This window comes from Manis javanica, chromosome 4 (genome assembly GCF_040802235.1).
Source record: "Manis javanica isolate MJ-LG chromosome 4, MJ_LKY, whole genome shotgun sequence".
Taxonomy (NCBI): domain Eukaryota; kingdom Metazoa; phylum Chordata; class Mammalia; order Pholidota; family Manidae; genus Manis; species Manis javanica.
This window is the reverse complement of record NC_133159.1, coordinates 136,607,690-136,630,371: the sequence shown is the minus strand read 5'-3', so window position 1 is coordinate 136,630,371 and position 22,682 is coordinate 136,607,690. Positions and strand designations below refer to the sequence as shown.

The following is a 22,682-nucleotide window of genomic DNA, read 5'->3' as shown; positions in this document are numbered from 1 at the left end:
TATATGCACCCAACACAGGAGCACCAGCATATGTGAAACAAATACTAACAGAACTAAAGGAGGAAATAAAATGCAATGCATTCATTTTAGGAGACTTCAACACACCATTCACTCCAAAGGACAGATCCACCAGACAGAAAATAAGTAAGGACACAGAGGCACTGAACAACACACTAGAACTGATGGAACTAATAGACATCTATAGAACTCTACATCGAAAAGCACCAGGATACACATTCTTCTCAAGTTCACATGGAACATTCTCCAGAAAAGACCACATACTAGGCCACAAAAAGAGCCTCAGTAAATTCAAAAGACTGAAATTCTACCAACCAACATTTCAGACCACAAAGGTATAAACCTAGAAATAAATTGTACAAAGCAAAAAGGCTCACAAACACATGGAGGCTTAACAACATGCTCCTAAATACTCAATGGATCAATGACCAAATTAAAATGGAGATCCAGCAATATATGGAAATAAATGACAATAACAACACAAAGCCCCAACTTCTGTGGGACCCAGCAAAAGCATTCTTAAGAGGAAAGTATATAGCAATCCAGGCATATTTAAAGAAGGAAGAACAAACCCAAATGAATAGTCTAACGTCGCAATTATCAAAATTGGAAAATGAAGAACAAATGAGGCCTAAAGTCAGCAGAAGGAGGGACATAATAAAGATCAGAGAAGAAATAAACAAAATTAAGAAGAATAAAACAATAGCAAAAATCAAAGAAACCAAAAGCTGGTTCTCTGAGAAAATAAACAAAATAGATAAGCCTCTAGCCAGACTTATCAAGAGAAAAAGAGAAGCAACACACATCAACAGAATCAGAAACGAGAAAGGAAGCATCGCGATGGACCCCACAGAAATACAAAGAATTATTAGAGACTACTTTGAAAACCTATATGCTAAGAAGCTGGAAAACCTAGAAGAAATGGAAAACTTCCTAGAAAAATACAACCTTAAAAGACTGACCAAGGAAGAAACACAAAATCTAAACAAACCAATAACAAGCAAAGAATTTGTAGTGATAATCAAAAAACTACCCAAAACAAACCCCCAGGGCCACATGGATTGACCCCGGAATTTTATCAGACACACACAGAAGACATAATACCCATTCTCCTTAAAGTTCTCCAAAAAAAAGAAGAGGAGGGAACACTCCCAAACTCATTCTATGAAGCCAACATCACCCTAATACCAAAACCAGGCAAAGATCCCACCAAAAAAGAAAATTACTGACCAATATCCCTGATGAAAGCAGATGCAAAAATACTCAACAAAATATTAGCAAACCGAATTCAAAAATATATCAAAAGGATCATACACCAAGACCAAGTGGGATTCATCCCAGGGATGCAAGGATGGTACAACATCTGAAAATCCATCAACATCATCCACCACATAAACAAACAGAAAGACAAAAACCACATGATCATCTCCATAGATGCTGAAAAAGCGTTCGGCAAAATTTAACATCCATTCATGATAAAAACTCTCAGCAAAATGAGTATAGAGGGCTGGTACCTCAACATAATAAAAGCCATATATGATAAACCCAGCCAACATCATACTAAACAGTGAGAAGCTGAAAGCTTTTACTCTGAGATCAGGAACACGACAGGGATACCCACTCTCCCCACTGTTATTCAACATAGTACTGGAGGTCCTAGCCACAGCAATTAGACAAAACAAAGGAATACAAGGAATCCAGATTGGTAAAGAAGAAGTTAAACTGTCACTATTTGCAGATGACATGATATTGTACATAAAAAACCGCAAAGACTCCACTCCAAAATGACTAGAACTGATATCAGAATACAGCAAAGTTGCAGGACACAAAATTAACACACAGAAATCTGTGGCTTTCCTATATACTAACAATGAACCAATAGAAAGAGAAATCAGGAAAACAATTCCATTCACAATTGCATCAAAAAGAATAAAATATCTAGGAATAAACCTAACCAAAGAAGTGAAAGACCTATACCCTGAAAACTACAAGTCACTCTTAAGAGAAATTAAAGGGGACACTAACAAATGAAAAGTTATCCCATGCCCTTCGCTAGAAGAATTAATATTGTCAAAATGGCCATCCTGCCTAAAGCAATATACAGATTTGATGCAATCCCTATCAAATTACCAGCAACATTCTTCAACGAACTGGAACAAATAATTCAAAAATTCATGTGGAAACACCAAAGACCCCGAATAGCCAAAACAATCCTGAGAAAGAAGAATAAAGGGGGGGGGGGATCTTACTCCCCAACTTCAAGCTCTAGTACAAAGCCACAGTAATCAAGACAATTTGGTACTGGCACAAGAACAGAGCCACAGATCAATGAAACACAATAGAGACTCCAAACATTAACCCAAACATATATGGTCAACTAATATTCGATAAAGGGGCGATGGACATACAATGGGGAAATCACAGTCTCTTCAACAGATGGTGCTGGCAAAACTGGACAGCCACATGTTAGAAAATGAAACTGGATCACTGTCTAACCCCATATACAAAAGTAAATTAGAAATGGATCAAAGACTTGAATGTAAGTCATGAAACCATAAAACTCTTGGGAAAAAAAAATAGGCAAAAATCTATTAGACATAAACATGAGTGACCTCTTCTTGAACATATCTTCCTGGGCAAGTGAAACAAATGCAAAAATGAACAAATGGGACTATATCAAGCTGAAAAGCTTCTTGTACAGCAAAGGACACCATCAATAGAACAAAAAGGTATCCTACAGTATGGGAGAATATATTCGTAAATGACAGATCCGATAAAGGGCTGACATCCAAAATATATAAAGAGCTCACACACGTCAACAAACAAAAAGCAAATAACCCAATTAAAAAATGGGCAGAGGAGCTGAATAGACAGTTCTCTAAAGAAGAAATTCAGATGGCCAACAGACACAGGAAAAGATGCTCCACATCGCTTGTCATCAGAGAAATGCAAATTAAAACCACAATGAGATATCATCTCACACCAGTAAGGATGGCTACCATCCAAAAGACAAACAACAACAAATGTTGGAGAGGTTGTGGAGAAAGGGGAACCTTCCTACACTGCTGGTGGGAATGTAAATTAGTTCAACCATTGTGGAAAGCAGTATGGAGGTTCTTCAAAATGCTCAAAATAGAATACCATTTGACCCAGGAATTCCACTTTTAGGAATTTACCCCAAGAATGCAGCACTCCAGTTTGAAAAAGACAGATGCACCCCTATGTTTATCACTGCACTATTTACAATAGCCAAGATATGGAAGCAACCTAAATGTCCATCAGTAGATGAATGGATAAGGAAGATGTGGTACATATACACAATGGAATAGTATTCAGCCATAAGAAAAAAAGAAATCCTACCATTTGCAACAATATGGATGGAGCTAGAAGGTATTATGTTCAGTGAAATTAGCCAGGAGGAGAAAGACAAGTACCAAATGATTTCACTCATATGTGGAGTATAAGAACAAAAGAAAACAGAAGGAACAAAACAGCAGTAGAAGCACAGAACCCAGGAATGAACTAACAGTTACCAAAGGGAAAGGGACTGGGGAGGACAGGTGGGAAGGGAGGGATAAAGGTGGGAAAAAAAGAAAGTATGCGTTACGATTAGCATGTATAGTGTGTGGGGGTGGGGGCGGACGGGGAGGGCTGTGCAACAACACACAGAAGACAAGTAGTGATTTTACAGCATCTTACTATGTTGATGGACAGTGACTGTGAACGGGGATGTGGGGGGGAATTGGTGAAGTGGGGAGCCTAGTAAACATAATGTCCTTCATGTAATTGCAGATTAATGATACCAAAATAAATTTTTAAAAAAATATTAACACATACCAAAAAAGAGGAAATGTTAGCCATAACCAGCAGAATTGGTCAAGAAAAACAGACCCCACAATGAATGATAAATTCACAGAAAAGGGCATTAAGTTACTTATTCTAGTATCTTCAATTATTTAAATAAGAACATACATAACAAGGAGAGAAAAAAATTTTAATGGAACTTCAAAAGATGAAAAATGCAACTCAAAAATAAATGGACTAAATGGGACTAATAGCATATATGATACTACAGAGGAAAAGATACAGAAATTTTTAAAGATCCATTAATATTGAGATATTGAAAATAACTAAATAACAGCACAGATAGAGAAAAGAATTTTTTAAATGTGCAGAATCACAGTAACTGTGGGAGAATATTAAATGATTTAACATATGTGCATTTTGCATACCACATGAGAAGGGAGACTAAAAGAATTATGAGAATAATTCTCATAATTATTCATTAATTTTGATGGAAACTACAAGCTCAACAGATTTAAGAAACTCAAAAAAAAAAACCCACCAGTAAGACTTCAAATAAGACAAAAGCACATCATAATCAACTTGCTAAAAAAATCAATGGCAAAAAAAGTCTTAATTAAGAGTAGCCAGAAAAAAAGACATTTCTTACAGAGGAACAAAGGAAGAGTAATTGCAGATTTCTCAGCTGAAACTATGAAAATCAAAATACACAATGACATGAGACCTTTAAAGTACCTAAAAAAATTTTTTTTTGGTTGTTCCTTATGTCCTTTTTCCCTGCTTCTGTCTGGATCGAATATAGTCATCCAATCTTATCCCCTCTTTTGGCTTAACAAACCATAATTTTTTCAGTAGTAATTGTAGGGTCATTGTAGGCCTCTTTAACTTACCACAATTCACCTGCAAATTTACATTTTTCTTGTATGTATGTCAATCAAAATATTATATGTAGTAAAATATACTTTAGAAATGAAGGAGATACTACACACTTACCAGAATGGCTAAAATAAAAAAACAATTACAAAACCAAATGCTATCAAATATGCTAGTCATCAAAGGCCAAAAATTGTATGATTTGTTTCACAGGAGGTTCCTAGAGTAGAGAAATTCATTCAGAGAGAAAGTAGAATGGTAGTTGCCAGGAGCTGGAGATGGGGAATGAGAAGTTAGTTTTTAGTTGGAACTGAATTACGGTGGGGGAAGATTAAAAGTTCTAGAAATGGTGGGGAGGGTTGCACAATGTAAATGTACTTAATGCCACAAAACTGTAGACTGTAAAATAGCTAAAATGTTAAATTTTATATTATATATACTTTCAAATATTAAAAAAAAATGTTGGTGAAGATGTGAGGAAACTGGATTACTCATCTACTGTTGGTAGGAACGTAAATAGTTATAAACACTCTAGAAAAGTATGGCAGTTTCTTACAAAACTAAACTTACCATATGACCTAGCAATTGCACTCTTTAATATTTCTCCCACACAAGCAAAATTATGTTCACACAAAAACCTATATACCATTTGTGTATCTGTACTTTATTTGTAATTGCAAACTGGGAAATACCAAATACCTTCAACAGGTGAATGATTAAACAAAACGTGGTACCCAGCAATAAGAAGCAACAAACTATTGGTACATACAACTTTGATGAATCACAAGTGAATCATGTGAAGTTTCAAAAACTTACAAACCATATAATTCCATATATTCTATAAACATCAAAATTATAAAGAACAGATGAGTAGTTTCCAGGGGTTGGGGTAGACAAGGGAAAGAGATGGCTGTGACAATAAAGGGTAGCACAAGTGAACCTTGTGATACTATTCTGTATCTTGACTGTGGTAATTGTCATACTCATCTACATGTGACAAAACTACAAACAACTAAATATACATACAATCACAAAGGAATGTAGGTACAACTGATGAAATATGAGGGTCAAGTGGACTGTATCGAAGTCAATTTCCTACTGGTGATACTGTACTATAGTTATGCAAGATGTTACCACTGGGTAACAGATCTCTCTGCATTACATCTCATGAATCTGCAATTATGTCAAACAAAAAAGTTTCACTTAATTAACGTGAAATAAAGACTTTCTCCGACAAAATCTCTCAGAACTCATTAACAGCAGATCTGCACTTCAAGAAATGTTAAAAGCTCTTCAAACACACAAAAAGTAGTACCAAATTGAACTTGGTATGAATGAAGAGCAATAGAAAAGATAAATATATGGTATAAATGTAAAAGACTTTAAAAATAACTTAATTATTTTAAAATACAATGTTTTAAAGCAAAAATAACAACAATGTAATGTGTAGTTTTTAACATACATACAAGACAATGTATGACAACAAGAGCACAGCAGATTAGAGGGGAAAATAGAAGAATGCCTTTGTAAGGGTCTTGCATTATATCCGAAGTGGTAAGATATTATTTGAAGGTGAAATACTGGTAAGGTAAAGAGGGCTACTGTTGGCTCCCCCCTGACTCTGACCTGCACATTTGGAGGGAACACGACAGAAGGCTGAAGATCTGAAAGGCTAGCCTGGGGACTCAAGGCGTTGCAACACAAGAATAGTGCCAAAAAGGCACTCCTCATATTTATTGAGCAAATGCACTCAAACATCTAAAGAATTCTGAGTAGGGGGTTCAACACAAGATCAACACACAATCATTAACTGACGTTGAGTCTAGCCCTAGGGCCTGACGCTCCTCAAGGATACTGGAACCATGTGCAGGCGGTCACAAGTTGTAGGAACTGTTTTGGCTCTAATCATTCCGTTTTTGATTATGCATCAAGAGTTGTAGGAAAAATAATCAAGTCATATATGTATTTGTACATTTGACTTCTATTCTACTTGATTTGTGTATTAATTCCATTAATTCCATATTTCCCCTTTTTCTTTTAAGTAGTAGTTTCTAACAGGCTTTTAATATAGTTTACTTCTCCATAGTCTGCAGTATAAAATAAAAAGTATACTTCTTGAATTTACATGATATAAAATAAAGATAGAAAGTAGATGTAGTGGAATTAGAAGGTAATTGCAGGTAATCAGGGCTACGCCTATAGACTGGGTTTTGATCTGAGTTGGGCAAGGACAGCAAAACAGCCATGGGTACAGAAGCTTTCTCTCAAAACTGGGGGGGGTGAGGTTCTAAGCCTCACCTCTGTTGACCCCCAATTTCTCACCTGATGGCCCCTCTGCGACTGTGCCTGTCTTAGGTTGTTCCTCCCTTGAGGAATCTTACCCGTCTCTGGCTAACCAGCCATCTTACGGGGCTGTACAGGGAGATGTAAAGTTGGTAAGTGAGAGAGAAGTAGTATTCTTTGAAGAGGTTAGTTTTCTGCCTTTTTGAAAATTTATGCTTCATGGTTACTATGTCCAGTACTTGTCCTGAGGTATCCTCATTAGCTGGAAAGGCTTTGATACACTACAATTCTATGTATGAGACACAAACTCTAGAAAAAGGGTTGTATTCAGGAAGGGAGAAGAAAAGTTATAGAAGTAGCAAACAGAAGAAAAATGTGAGAAGATTGATTATTTCTATGACATAACTTCTTGTAGAGTAGCATAAGCCTGTATAGGTTTTAACAGACTATTCATTAAATTACATACACACATTAACAGAACAGGAATACAGATACAATAACAAAAGCAGACCTACAATTAAGGGCCATATCCAATGAAACCAGTTACGTGACCCAGGCATTTGTGAAAACTTATTAATAGTATTATGAATACTGTCCAGTTGATTTTAAATGGTTTGAGAGAAGTCAGGCAAATTAAAACAACACATTCCTGGAAATTGTTCACATCCCATATGTTCTTTTAACAGCAGACAGTCTATAGTAGCACGATTCTGAAGTACTACAACTCGTACTTCTCCTAGCTCTTGACTGAGTTCAGATAATATAGAAGCAGTCAAATTTGTTGTCTTGCTATACACACAGGCCAGCTTAGGTATTTGCTTTTGCATTCCACTGACAAGTCCAGGAACGAGCAGGATGAATGCAGCTGCAACTGCAACAGAGGTGGGATCTAAAAGTTTCAAGTTGTCGTTAAAATCAGACAGCAGAGCTCGAAGAAATCTGTTATGACTTTCTGGGATAATCTATGATAGCAGGAAGGATGCATCCCACGCAACATATACCTTGATAATGTGAAGAAAGGGCTTAGGGTGAGGACTTGTACCACTTGCCCTGCCCCTAAGGTGGGCTGGGTTGTTGTCTGTTTGCTAGGGCTGTATTGCAGAAGATAAATTTCTTCCATTTCAGGGAGTCTAGTTTAAAAACCTCCCAATTTTTTAGGATAATGATGAACCCAATAAATAGGATAGATTTCCACCAAAATAATTTAGAAAACTAGTTCCATATGTAGTAGTTCATGGGACTTCTGACTATTTTCATTCCTTGCATTAAAATAAATGTAGCTGCATAACCTTATAATATTATATACTTCTCTCAGGGGCCAAGACTTTCTAATCAGAGACTTAAGACTGGTAGCCGATGCTAATCGTCTTTTAAGTGACTAACAGGTGCCCAGACACATTTTCTGAGATAAAGAATACAGCATTTAGTCAGGAATAAGAGCAAAGTGTGGATCTCCTACCTTGCAGTGGTGGGCATCAGATTCTGTGAAACTGAGGAAGTTAGAAGAGAGTTAGGAACGTCCCCTACCTCACTCAGAGAACATGCAGCCTGAAGAAGCAGGCTGGAAGTCAGAGACAGAGAGTCACTCCTCATGGATACCCAGTCGGGCTGTCAGGGTCTGATTCCAGACACGCGGACCTTTGAGAAGTTGCTGAAGTGTAGCCTCAGCCTAGACTCTCACAGTTGCCCATGGCTTTCCTCAGTCCCTTGCATTCAAGGAGATGCCTCTGAAAGGGAATCCTGGCCTCCACTCAGGTGACTTTTCTGGCTCCCAAGGGAGATGGGGGATCCACTGAGGGAGACGCAGGGGAACCTGTCATTTGAGACTTTGAGAACAGCAGCCGGGCTAGTCCCATTTAAGTGGCTGATGAGCGCCCGATGTTGTGTGCCATAGATGGCTTCCTTCTATAAGGAGAGTGAAAAAAAGGCAGGCTTAGATGCCGATACTCACCTCCGAAGTTATCCCGCATGAGCCCCCAAAAATGATGCTTGGGTTCTTGTTTGCGGAGTTGAAGAATGAACTTAGCAAACAGTCAAGGTAGGAAAGCTAAGGGGAGGCTTTTATTTAGAGATAAAGTGAAAGGACAGACAGAGCTCCTGGCTTACACCAGGAGGGGACAAGAGAGCCCTGTGCACATAATTTTGATAAATTGTAGGATTATTTAACATTCCTCAAGGAAGTACTTTCCATTGGAATCTTTCTGAAGGAGCTTGCAAATTTGAGGAGGGTACAGTAAAAGCAAACTTTTCCCTGCCAAAGCTAAAGGAATTGTAAAAAAGCCATCTTTAAGATCAATGATAGCCATGTCCCAGTCTTTTGGAATCATAGCCAGAGAAGGGAGGCCTTGTTGTAAAGGTCCCGTAAGTTTGAGGACTGCATTAATTTGTCTTAAGTCATGTAAGAGTCTCCATTTTCTGGACTTCTTTTTTATAACAAATACAGGGGAATTCCATGGACTCGTGGAGAATTCTAATCTATTCAACTGAAGCTGTTCCTGAACTAATGTGTTTAAAGTTGCCAGTTTTTTTTTATTGAGGAGCCATTGATCCACCCAAACAGGTACAGGGATAATGTTTCCCTGTCTGTGAGCCTTTTTGAAACCTCTTAATACATTACTCCAATCACCTTGTCTGAGGGTTCCCTGTGGGGGCAACCAGTAACAATGTTTTTTAATATATCTGTGAAGTTGAGGAAAATCTTTTTTAGAAATTTTCACTTCTCATGTTTTCAGAAGGGAACAGTAATTTTAAGTAATCCTCCGTTTTATCTGCTTTAGTTTCATTTTAGCCCATTATAGTGTTCCTGATGTCTCAATCCGGTCCCTATATATGCTTTCCCAGGAGTCTTACCAGATCAACGATCTTCAGGAGCTTTCCCGCTCTGAGCTTCAGGTCCCTGTTTGGGCGCCACTTGTCGGCTCCCCGGGCCTCTGATGTGCAGATTTGGAGGGAACAGGACAGAATGCTGAAGATCTAAAAGGCCAGCCAGGGGACTCAAAGTATTGCAGCACAAGAGTAATGCCAAAAAAGCACTCCTCATATTTATTGAGCAAATGAACTCAAACATCTAAAGAATTCTGAGTAGGGGGTTCAACACATGATCAACACACAATCATTATCTGACCTTGAGTCTAGCCCTAGGGCATGACGCTCCTCAAGGATACCAGAAACATGACTGCGATCACGAGTTGTAGGAACTGTTTTGGCTCTAATCATTCTGTTTTTGATCACGCATCGAGTTGTAGGAAAAATAATCAAGTCATATGTATTTGTACATTTGACTTCTATTCTACATGGTTTGTGTATTAATCCCATTAATCCCACAGGCTATTATGACCCTAGAATAACCACTTAACAAAATTAGGACTTCTAAAGCCAGAAGTGGGGATAAAATTGGATGAATGTATTTGATCCAAACAAAGGCAGGGAAAAAGGACAAAAGGAACAACCAAAACGTTGTGATTTTCATTAAATGTAAATGTTCTAAGAATATACCAAGTAAAAGGCAGAGATAGAATGAATAAAAAACCAAGATCCTTTTTATAATTAACTAAAAAAGTTGTCAACAAGAAACTCACATTAAATATAAAGAAAAAACTAGGTTAAAAGTAAAAAGATAGAAAAAGATAATACTATGCAGATACTAAGTTTAAGAATACTACAGTAGCACTAGGTACATGAAAGAATTGAAAGCAGGGACTCAAAGATATACTTGTACACAAATGTTTGTAGGAGCATTATTCACATCAGTCAAATTGGTGGAAACACCACAAATGTCTATCAAACAGATGAATGGATAAACATGTGTGTGTGTGTGTGTGTTTGTATGTGCACATATGCAATATGGAGATATGGAGTATTATCCTTTTAAAAAGGAATGAAATTCTGAGACATGCCAACAACATAAGTGAGTCATGAAAACATTATTCTAAGTGAAATAAGCCAGACACAAAAGGACAAATACTGTATGATTTCACTTATATGCGGTACGTAGAATAGGCACATTCATAGAGATAAAAAGGAGAACGGTGGTTACCAGGGATTGGGGAGAAGAGGGAACGATTGTTTAATGGGTACCTCATTTCTATTTGGGACAATAAAAAGTTCTGGAGATGAATAGTGGCAATGGTCATACAACACTGTGAATGTACCTACTGCCATGAATTATATACTTAAAAATGGTACATCTTATATTATGATATATTTTATTTATTTTACAATTGTTTAAAGAATGCTGTACTGGCTATAATACCAAAGGACCTTTAAGAACAAGGAATATTAACAAAAATAAACAGGAATATTACATAATAAGAAAAGGGTAGTTCATGAAGTACACACAACAATCCTAAAAATGTATGCTCCTAATATGAAGATTCAAAATACATGAAGCAAACCTAACAAAAGTGAAAAGAAAAATAGATGAGTAATTATAGTTGATATTTCTCTCTATAGTTAACAGAGTAAGTACACTCAATAGGTATACAGAAACTTAAAACAACACTCAAACTCCTTCCACAAACCACCTCTACAGGATATTTTAAAGGGACTATTCTAGATGGAAACACTCCGAAGGCTAAATAGATGTCACCAGAGAAAATAAAATCACACCAAAGAAAGCAGACCAACCAAATACTAACTAAGGCAAAAAATAAAATCAACTATTTACAAAAGCAGTCAAAGGAAACACAAAAGAGTACAGAATATAAAGAATGGAGGAGGAGGAATAAGAAGGGAGAGAAATAAAGAACCATCAGACTGTGTTGATAATAGCTTAACAAGCTAGTTAAGTTAGACGGTTAGATAGTAAAGAAGCTACCCTTGAACCTTTCGTAACCATGAATCTAAAGCCTACAATAGCAATAAGTACATAACTTTCAATAATCACCCTAAATGTAAATGGACTGAATGCACCAATCAAAAGACACAGAGTAAGAGAATGGACAAAAAAGCAAGACCCATCTTTATGCTGCTTACAAGAGATGCACCTCAAACCCAAAGACATACACAGACTAAAAGTCAAGGGAGGGAAAAAGATATTTCAAGCAAATAATAGGGAGAAAAAAGCAGGTATTGCAGTATTTATATCAGACAAAATAGACTTCAAAACAAAGAAAGTTACAAGAGATAAAGAAGGACATTACATACTGATAAAGGGGGCAGTACAACAAGAGGACATAACCATTATAAATATATATGTACCCAATACAGGAGTACCAGCATATGTGGAACAAAAACTAACAGAATTAAAGGAGGAAATAAAATGCAATGCATTCATTCTAGAAGACTTCAACAACCACTCACTCCAAAGGACAGATCCACAAGACAGAAAATAAGTAAGGACACAGAAGCACTGAACAACACACTAAAACAGATGAACTTAACAGACATTTACAGAACTCTACACCCAAAAGCAGCAGGATACACATTCTTCTCAAGTGCACATGGAACATTTTCCAGAATAGACCACATACTAGGCACAAAAAGAGCCTCAGTAAATTAAAAAAGATTGAAATTCTACCAACCAACTTCTCAGATCACAAAGGTATAAAACTAGAAATAAATTGTACAAAGAAAACAAAAAGGCTCACAAACACATGGAGGCTTAACAACATGCTCCTAAATAATCAATGGATCAATGACCAAATTAAAACAGAGATCAAGCAATATATGGAGACAAATGACAACAACAGCACAAAGCCCCAACTTCTCTGGGATGCACTGAAGGCAGTTCTAAGAGGAAAGTATATAGCAATCCAGGCCTATTTAAAGAAGGCAGAACAATCACAAATGATTAGTGAAAAGTCACAATTACTGAAATTGGAAAAAGAAGTACAAATGAGGCGCAATGTCAGCAGGAGGAGGGAGATAAAAAGATCAGAGAAGAAATAAATAAAACAGAGAAGAATAAAACAATCGAAAAAAAATCAATGAAACCAAGAGCTTGTTCTTTGAGAAAATAAACAAAATAGATAATCCCCTAACCAGACTTATAAAGAGAAAAAAAGAATCTACACACATCAACAGAAGCAAAAACGAGAAAGGGAAAATCACGACGGACCCCACAGAAATACAAAGAATTATTAAAGAATACTATGAAAACCTATATGCTAACAAGCTGGAAAACCTAGAAGAAATGGACAACTTCTTAGAAAAATACAATCGTCCAAGAATGACCAAGGAAGAAACAGAAAATTTAAACAGACCAATTACCAGCAATGAAATTGAATCAGTAATCAAAAAACTACCCAAGAACAAAATACTTGGACAGATGGAGTTACCACTGAATTTTATCAGACATATAGAGAAGACATAATACCTATTCTCCTTAAAGTTTTCCAAAAAATAGAAGAGGAGGGAATACTCCCAAACTCATTCTATGAGGCCAGCATCACTCTAATACCAAAACCAGGCAAAGACCCAACCAAAAAAGAAAAATTACAGACCAATATCCCCGATGAACATAGATGCAAAAATACTCAACAAAATATCAGCAAACCGAATTGAAGAATACATCAAGAGGATCATACACCATGACAAACTGGGATTCATCTCAGGGATGTAAGGATGGTACAACATTTGAATATCCATCAACATCATCTACCACATCAACAAAAAGGACAAAAACCACATGATCATTTCCAAAGATGCTGAAAAAGCATTTGACAAAACTCAATATCCATTCATGATAAAAACTCTCAACAAAATGGGTATACAGGGCAAGTACCCCAACATAATAAAGGCCAAATATGACAAACCCACAGCCAACATTATACTTAACAGCAAGAAGCTGAAAGCTTTCCCTCTAAGATTGGGAACAAGACAGGGATGCCTACACTACCTACTGTTACTCACCATAGTACTGGAGGTCCTGGCCACAGCAAGTAGACAAAACAAAGAAATACAAGGCATTCAGAGTGGTAAAGAAGAAGACAAACTGTCACTATTTGCACATGACATGATATTGTACATAAAAAACCGTAAAGACTCCACTTTGAAACTAGTAGAGCTAATACTGGAATTTAGCAAAGTTGCAGGATACAAAAATTAACACACAAAAATATGTGGCTTTCCTATACACTAACAATAAACTAATAGAAAGAGAAATCAGGAAGACAATTCCATTCACACTAGCATCAAAAAGAATAAAATACCTAGGAATAAACCTAACCAAAGAAGTGAAAGACCTATACCCAGAAAACTATAAGACACTCTAAAGAGAAATTAAAGAGGTCACTAACAAATGGAAACTCATCCCATGATCCTGTCTAGGGAGAATTAATATCATCAAAATGGCCATCCTGTCCAAAGCAATATACAGATTCGATACAATCCCTATCAAACTACCAACAGCATTCTTCAATGAACTGGAACAAATAGTTCAAAAATTCATATGGAAACACCAAAGACCCCGAATAGCTAAAGCAATCCTGAGAAGGAAGAAAAAGTGGGGGTGATCTCACTCCCCAACTTCAAGCTCTACTACAAAGCCACAGTAATCAAGACAATTTGGTACTGGCACAAGAACAGAGCCACAGACCAATGGAACACAATAGAGACTCCAAACATTAACCCAAACATATATGGTCAACTAATATTCAATAAAGGGGCCATGGACATACAATGGGGAAATGACAGTCTCTTCAACAGATGGTGCTGGCAAAGCTGGACAGCCACATGTAAGAGAATGAAACTGGATCACTGTCTAACCCCATATACAAAAGTAAATTAGAAATGGATCAAAGACTTGAAAGTAAGTCATGAAACCATAAAACTCTTGGGAAAAAAAATAGGCAAAAATCTATCAGACATAAACATGAGTGACCTCTTCTTCAACATATCTCCCTGGGCAAGTGAAACAAAAGCAAAAATGAACAAATGGGACCATATCAAGCTGAAAAGCTTCTGTACAGCAAAGGATACCATCAATAGAGCAAAAAGGTATCCTACAGTATGGGAGAATATATTCATAAATGACAGATCCGATAAAGGGTTGACATCCAAAATAAATAAAGAGCTCACACACCTCAACAAACAAAAAGCAAATAATCCAATTAAAAAATGGATACAGTTCTCTAAAGAAGAAATTCAGATGGCCAACAGACACAGGAAAAGATGCTCCACATTGCTTGTCATCAGAGAAATGCAAATTAAAACCACAATGAGATATCATCTCACACCAGTAAGGATGGCTACCATCCAAAAAACAAACAACAACAAATGTTGGAGAGGTTGTGGAGAAAGGGGAACCCTCCTACACTGCTGGTGGGAATGTAAATTAGTTCAACCATTGTGGAAAGCAGTATGGAGGTTCCTCAAAATGCTCAAAATAGAAATACCACTTGACCCAGGAATTCCACTTCTAGGAATTTACCCCAAGAATGCAGCACTCCAGTTTGAAAGACAGATGCACCCCTATGTTTATTGCTGCACTATTTACAACAGCCAAGATATGGAAGCAACCTAAATGTCCATCAGTAGATGAATGGATAAAAAAGATGTGGTACATATACACAATGAAATATTACTCAGCTCTAAGAAAAAAACATCCTATCATTTGCAACAACATGGAAGGAGCTAGAGGGTATTATGCTCAGTGAAATAAGCCAGGCAGAGAAAGACAAGTACCAAATGATTTCACTCATATGTGGAGTATAAGAACAAAAGAAAACTGAAGGAACAAAACAGCAGTAGAAGCACAGAACCCAGGAATGGACTAACAGTTACCAAAGGGAAAGGGACTGGGGAGGATGGGTGGGAGGGCGGGAAAAAAGAAAGGGGGCATTATGATTTACATATATAGTGTGGGGGGGACACGGGGAGGGCTGTGCAACACAGAGAAGACAAGTAGTGATTTTACAGCATCATACTATGTTGATGGACAGTGACTTTGAACGGGTATGTGGGGGGGACTTTGTGAAGGGGGGAGCCTAGTAAACATAATGTCCTTCATGTAATTGTAGATTAATGAAACCAAAATAAAACTAATAAAAAAATACACCAAAAAACACAGAATTTAAAATTCGAATAAAAATCCTATGCTGACTGTGTTTAAAAAAAAAAAAACCAATGAAATACTTAGGGATAAACCTAAGCAAGGAAGTGAAAGACCTGTACCCTGAAAACTACAAGACACTCTTAAGAGAAATTAAAGAGGACACTAACAAATGGAAACTCATCCCATGCTCTTGGCCAGGAAGAATTAATATTGTCAAAATGGCCATCCTGCCTAAAACAATCTACAGATTCAATACAATCCTTATCAAAATACCAACAGCATTCTTCAATGAACTGGAACAAATAGTTCTAAAATTTATATGGTATCACAGAAGATCCTGAATAGCCAAAGCAATCCTGAAAAGGAAGAATAAAGCAGGGGGGATCTCGCTTCCCAACTTCGGACTCTACTACAAAGCCACAGTAGTTAAGACAATTTGGTACTGGCACAAGAACAGACCCACAGACCAGTGGAACAGAATAGAGAGTCCAGATATTAACCCAAGCATATATGGTCAATTAACATACAGTAAAGGAGCCATAGATATACATTGGGGAAATAACAGCCTCTTCAACAGCTAGTGTTGGCAAAACTGGACAGCTACATGTAAGAGAATTAAATTGGATTACTGTTTAACCCCATACACAAAAGTAAACTCAAAATGGATGAAAGACCTTAACGTAAGTCATGAAACCATAAAACTCTTAGAAGAAAACATAAGCAAAACTCGCTTGAATATAAACATGAGCAGCTTCTTCATGAACTTATCTCCCCAAGCAAGGGAAACAAAAGCAAAAACGTACAAGTGGGGCTATATCAAACTGAAAACCTTCTGTACAGCAAAGGACACCATCAGTAGAACAAAAAGGCATCCTACAGTATGGGAGAATATATTCATAAATGACAAGTCTAATAAGGGTTGACACCCAAAATATATAAAGTGCTCACATGCCTCAATAAACAAAAAGTAATTCAATTAAAAAATAGGCAGAGGATCTGAACAGACACTTCTCCAGAGAAGAAATTTAGATGGCCAACAGGCACATGAAAAGATGCTCCACATAGCTAATCATCAGATAAACGAAAATGAAAACCACAATGAGATATCACTTCACACCAGTTAGGATGGTCATTATCCAAAAGACAAACAACAACAAATGTTGGCAAGGATGTGGAGAAAAGGGATCCCTCCTACATTGTTGGTGGGACTGTAAATTAGTTCAACCACTGTGGAAAGCAGTATGGAGGTTCCCCAAAAAAACTCAAAATAGAAACCCCATTTCACCCAGGAATTCCACTCCTAGGAATTTACCCTAAGAATGCAGCAGCTCAGTTTGAAAAAGATAATATGCACACCTATGTTTATCGCAGCACTATTTACAATAACCAAGAAATGGAAGCAACCCAAGTGTCCATCAGTAGATGAATGGATAAAGAAGATGTGGTATATATACACAATGGCATATTATTCAGCCATAAGAAGAAAACAAATCCTACCATTTGCAACAACATGGATGGAGCTAGAGGGTATTATGCTCAGTAAAATAAGCCAGGTGGAGAAAGACAAGTACCAAATAATTTCACTTAACTGTGGAGTATAAGAACAAAGAAAAACCTAAAGGAACAAAACAGCAGCAGACTCACAGAACCCAACAATGGACTAACAGTTACCAAAGGGAAAGGGACTGGGGAGGGTGGGTGGGAAAGTAGAAGGGGAAGAAGGGGCATTACGATTAGCACACATAATGTAGGGGGGACACAGGGAAGGCAGTATAGCACAGAGAAGATAAGTAGTGACTCTATAGCATCTTACTACGCCGATGGACAGTGACTGAAATGGGGTATGTGGTGGGGACTTGATAATGGTGGGAATCTAGTAACCACAGTGTTGCTCATGTAATTGTATATTAATGATACTAATATAAAAAATAATAACAACATGCATCTGCTTTGGAAAAAGCACATATAAACAAGATCAAAAACAAATGATAAATTGCAAAAAGATCTTTGTAAATGTATATGGCAGATAAATGTTTTTCTCTATAAAAAGCCACTACAAATCAATGTAAAAAATGAAAAACTCAGTTTAAAAATGGAAAAATGATATGAATAAAGTTCACAGATAAAGAAAATTTCATTGCCCTTACATATCTGAAAATATATTAACCTCACTTTTCATGAGCAGAATACAGATTAAAATTACAATGAGATGTCATCTTTATTCATCAAAATTCAACAAATATAAATAAAAAGTAATCTATGGTAAAGAAGTTAAAACAGATGTGGGAAGGACACCTACTGAGGGGGAAAAGACAAGGGAGAAACTTCTGTAATCATACAAACTTTCATGACTTAATCTTAGTGGTGGATGCATTTGTAAAACATCATCTGTGCACCTTGCTTGCTTGTATATTTAACCAAGTGGAAAAAAAAAACACACAAATAGTTGCCAGATGATACAGGACCTTTGTAGATTTGAACAAGTAGCTGAAGAACAGGTGTGTTCTTAAATAAATCTTAAAGCAATATGTAAGAGGAACTAAAATGGTAAAGGAAAAGATAGCTTTTTAAGTAACTGAGAATTCAGGTAACAATACTATCTAACACTTAAAAAGCACAATATGCTAGCCATTCTAAGAATTGTACATATAATAATGCATCTAATCCTTTTAACAAATCCTATGTGACAGTTATTATTATTATCCCCACCATTTTACAGATGAAACTGAGGCCCAGAGAGGTTAAATAATTTTCTCAAGATCACATAGCAGTGAGAACATCTATGACAATAAACTTGCTAACACATCACTCTACACTACTTACATACCCATAAATATACAACAAAAAACAAAACAGACTAAAAGTGGCAATCTCAACCTACCAACAAAAACAGAACTAAAACAATGCTTAGATGGAGTGCATTCAACAGCAACATCCCTTTTCTCATCATTAACTTCAATGTGAGCACTATCCTCTCACTCAGGATTCCCATCTGACTAAACTTCACTCAGCAAGGACACCACAGCATAATCAACCTTACATTCCCTACTCCTAAAATAAGGTTTCATGAAATAAAAAGTTAGTTTCACACAAGAATGTTAAAGATACCTGGAAAAGAGAACAAAGGATGAAACATATTTCAAAGGAAGAAAGTCCACGACTTTATAACCTACTGGATGAATATAGGTGAGGAAAGCAGTTAAAAGAATCAAAATAATCCCTAAGTTTCTAGTTTGCAAGACTTTAGAAAGGTTATTAACAAAAGTAAAAATAGACTGTTGAACCACTGTATTGTATACTCAAAACTAAAATAAGACTATATATCAATAAAAAAATAAAAATAAATGTCCATAAAAAGGTTGAACAAGGATTTTCAAAGCAGCTTTACTCATAATAGCAAAAAACGGAAATTATTCAACTACCAATCAACAAGCGAATGGGTAAGTTAAGGTATAGCCAAACACTGGAATATTACTGAGGAATACAGAAATGATCTACTAATGCAGGCAACAACATGGATAAATACCAGAGAAAGAACCCAAACACAAAAAAATATAGTGTATGAGTCCATTTCTTTGAAAATCTAGAAAAGACAAATCTAATTCACAGTACATTTGATCCTTGAGCAACAAATGGGTTAAGGGAGCCCAACTCCCTGTGCAGTCAAAAATCCATATGTAGGATGGAGCTAGAGGGTATTATGCTCAGTGAAACAAGCCAGGCAGAGAAATACAAGTACCAGATGATTTCACTCAGATGTAGAATATAAGAACTAAGAAAAAAACTGAAGGAACAAAACAGCAGCAGAATCACAGAACCCAAGAATGGACTAACAGGTACCAAAGGGAAAGGGACTGGGGAGGATGGGTGGGAAGGGAGGGATAAGGTGGGGGAAAAAAAGGGGGGGGCATTATGATTAGCATGTATAATGTGGGGAGGGCGTGGGGAGGGCTGTGCAACACAGAGAAGACAGGTAGTGATTCTACAGCATCTTACTACGCTGATGGACAGTGACTGTAATGGGAGTTGTGGGGACTTGGTGAAGGGGGAACCTAGTAAACATAATGTTCTTCATGTAATTGTAGATTAATGATACCAAAATAAATAAATAAATAAATAATCCATGTGTAACTCTGACCCTCCAAAAACTAAAATAATAATAGCGTACTGCTGACTGGAAGCCTTAACAATAACATAAATAACCTATTAACACATATTTTGTATACTAGATGTATTATACACTGTATCCTTACAATAAAGCTAGAGAAAATGTTTTTCCAGATTGTTGCATATCTCAAAAAAACCTTCCCAATATATTTACTGAAAAATACCTGTGCCTAAGTGGACCTGTGCAAGTCAAATCTGTGCTGTTCAAGGGTCAACTGCACTAGAAAACACATCAGTGGTTTCCTAGGAGTAAAAATGGGATGAGACTGATTGCAAACGGGACTGTGCAATTTGGGGAGGAAATAAAAATGTTTTGTATCTTCACTATAATGGTCATAGCCACTGATCTGTACACTAAAAATGTGTGCATTTTACTGCAAATAAATTATACATTGGGAAAGGTGACTTAAAAAAAACATTATTAACACTGAAACAGGTAAGAAAATGAAGAGAACTTTTGGCAGGAGAAGGTGAAAAAGATGAGCTCATTTTAGATGTCTTGAACCTGACGTGTCTACAGATACCCAAGAAGTACAAGACATCTCAGGTACATGTAAAATAAAATTTTTAAGAAGGAAGGGGATAATAAATAATGTCAAGCATTACAAGGAACTAAAGGACATAAAGGACCACACATGTATTTATTCTTGTGAATTCTAAACCTGTCTTTCACGAACACCTGTTTTTCCCCCAGGACTTGTTTATTCTGAAAACAAGGAGAGAATCTCTCTAAACTCAAAGTCCTGCTACCTGAATAAACAACTGATGTTTTAGGCACTTAAAGATATTAAAAAAGAACACAGGGTCAGGAGGATGGAGATCACAAGCAGATTTATGCTCTTAGAAAAAAATGTCTACATTTTTTCCACACACTAAATTACTAACAGAATACCAATAACATTTATATATCTAAAATTAGCTATGTGCACCACGCAGTTAATTTGCTAACTATAAATTTGTCATGTCTCTCCTCAGTTTTGATGAAGTGCTTGTAAATATGTACTTCTAATACTACATGTATACTAAAAGGGTTTTTTCCTCCCATACCTAATCCATCATTCAAATGTTTAATGCCAACTGTCTTTGAAAAGATATACAAGAACTTGTGGTTGCCTTGTAGAAAAGGGTACAGGATGAGTCGAGGACAGGCACAGAAGGGTATTTACTTTTCACGGAATAATTTATTTTTGAATCTTTTGAATTTTATATCACGTATAGTTATAACTTATTCTAAATAAATGAACTTTTTCTCATTACTTAAGGCCTTTCTGATTTTAAGGCAAAAGCTACTGCTTTTCCAAAGACTAACCATGGTATCAAGATGCAAGGATAGCTGGGATGACGGAAATGCTTTGACTTCACTTCTCTTAGGCCTTCCCCATTGTGCACAGCCTTAGCTCTGACCATTAACTTTTCACATCAAAGTACTGTCAACCTCTCAAAGGTAAGTCCTGTCCTTATAACAGAGGTTAAGAAGACAGTTTTAGAGATTAGTCTCCTTTAATCTTTCCTAAGGTTTTCTTACAAAATCTTTACTCCTGACTTAACCTTCTACTTGACTTTTCCATTCGTAACAGCCAGACTCCCTTATTTTAATTACCAGCACTTCCATGACTAGCAAGTCACACACCTGAAAGGAACTCTCACTAAGAGTAATAGAGAAATCCCATACAATAGCATTTCATGTAGAGTACAAAGACCTGGTAGAAGATTTTCACACTCAAACACTAAATAGGCAGCCTTAACACTGACTGACAGTGACTGCAGTTGGGGGTGGGGGAATCTTGATAATATGGGTGAATGCTGTAACCACAATGTTGCTCATGTGAAACCTCCATAAGATTGTATATCAATGATACTTCAGTAAAAAAAATTATACTGTAAAAAATAAACAAACAGGTAGTCTTAGAGAAAAGGTTCAGTAGGAATCATACAGGCAGAAATCAGATAGAAGATAGTAAAAAAGAAAACAGAATTGTGGATAAGAAACAGAAGCTTTTAATCTATGAACCTTTAAAATGTAGTGAAATAGGCTAAACTAGCAAAATTTTAGAAAAATCTTGGAGAAAAATGTTATTTACAGGAAGAACACCACTGCTAATTCATTTAAGTCTAAATGAAAATATTTGATTGGTTAGTCAATCAGAAGGCTTTTTTCCCTCCCTCCACCCAACTGCCAAGTAGATTCTACTCAACCTAGTACAACTAGCTCAGGCTTTACAGACACACTCGTGGCTCCATCACTTACTGGCTATCTGTCTCACACAAGTTATTTAACCTCATGAGTATCAGTTTCCCCACTATAAAATGGGACTGCCATCTACCTTGCAGGGGTGTTTTAAAAAATAAAAATGTATCTTAAAATATCTGACACACAGTAAATGGTCAATAAATGGTGGCTTTTATTAGTACTAAATTTCTTACTATAAATTTCAACATAAACCACTTTTTGAAAGACTAAATAAGCTATAACTTAACATATGACAAATACCATGACTGAAATATTTCAGTTCTCATCTTTAGGACACACAGGACTGTACTT

At 36.5% G+C, this 22,682-nt stretch overlaps 1 long non-coding RNA gene across 4 annotated transcripts in view; it reads right to left on the bottom strand.

Annotated features, from left to right (window-relative positions):
* LOC140849066 (uncharacterized) overlaps nt 1–22,682 on the bottom strand; it is a 59,918-nt gene that overhangs the window by 21,102 nt on the left and 16,134 nt on the right. For all 4 annotated transcript variants that reach the window (XR_012130558.1, XR_012130556.1, XR_012130557.1 and 1 more), the window contains exon 1: nt 1–22,682. This exon is cut by the window's left edge; it is cut by the window's right edge. This is a non-coding gene — a long non-coding RNA (uncharacterized lncRNA).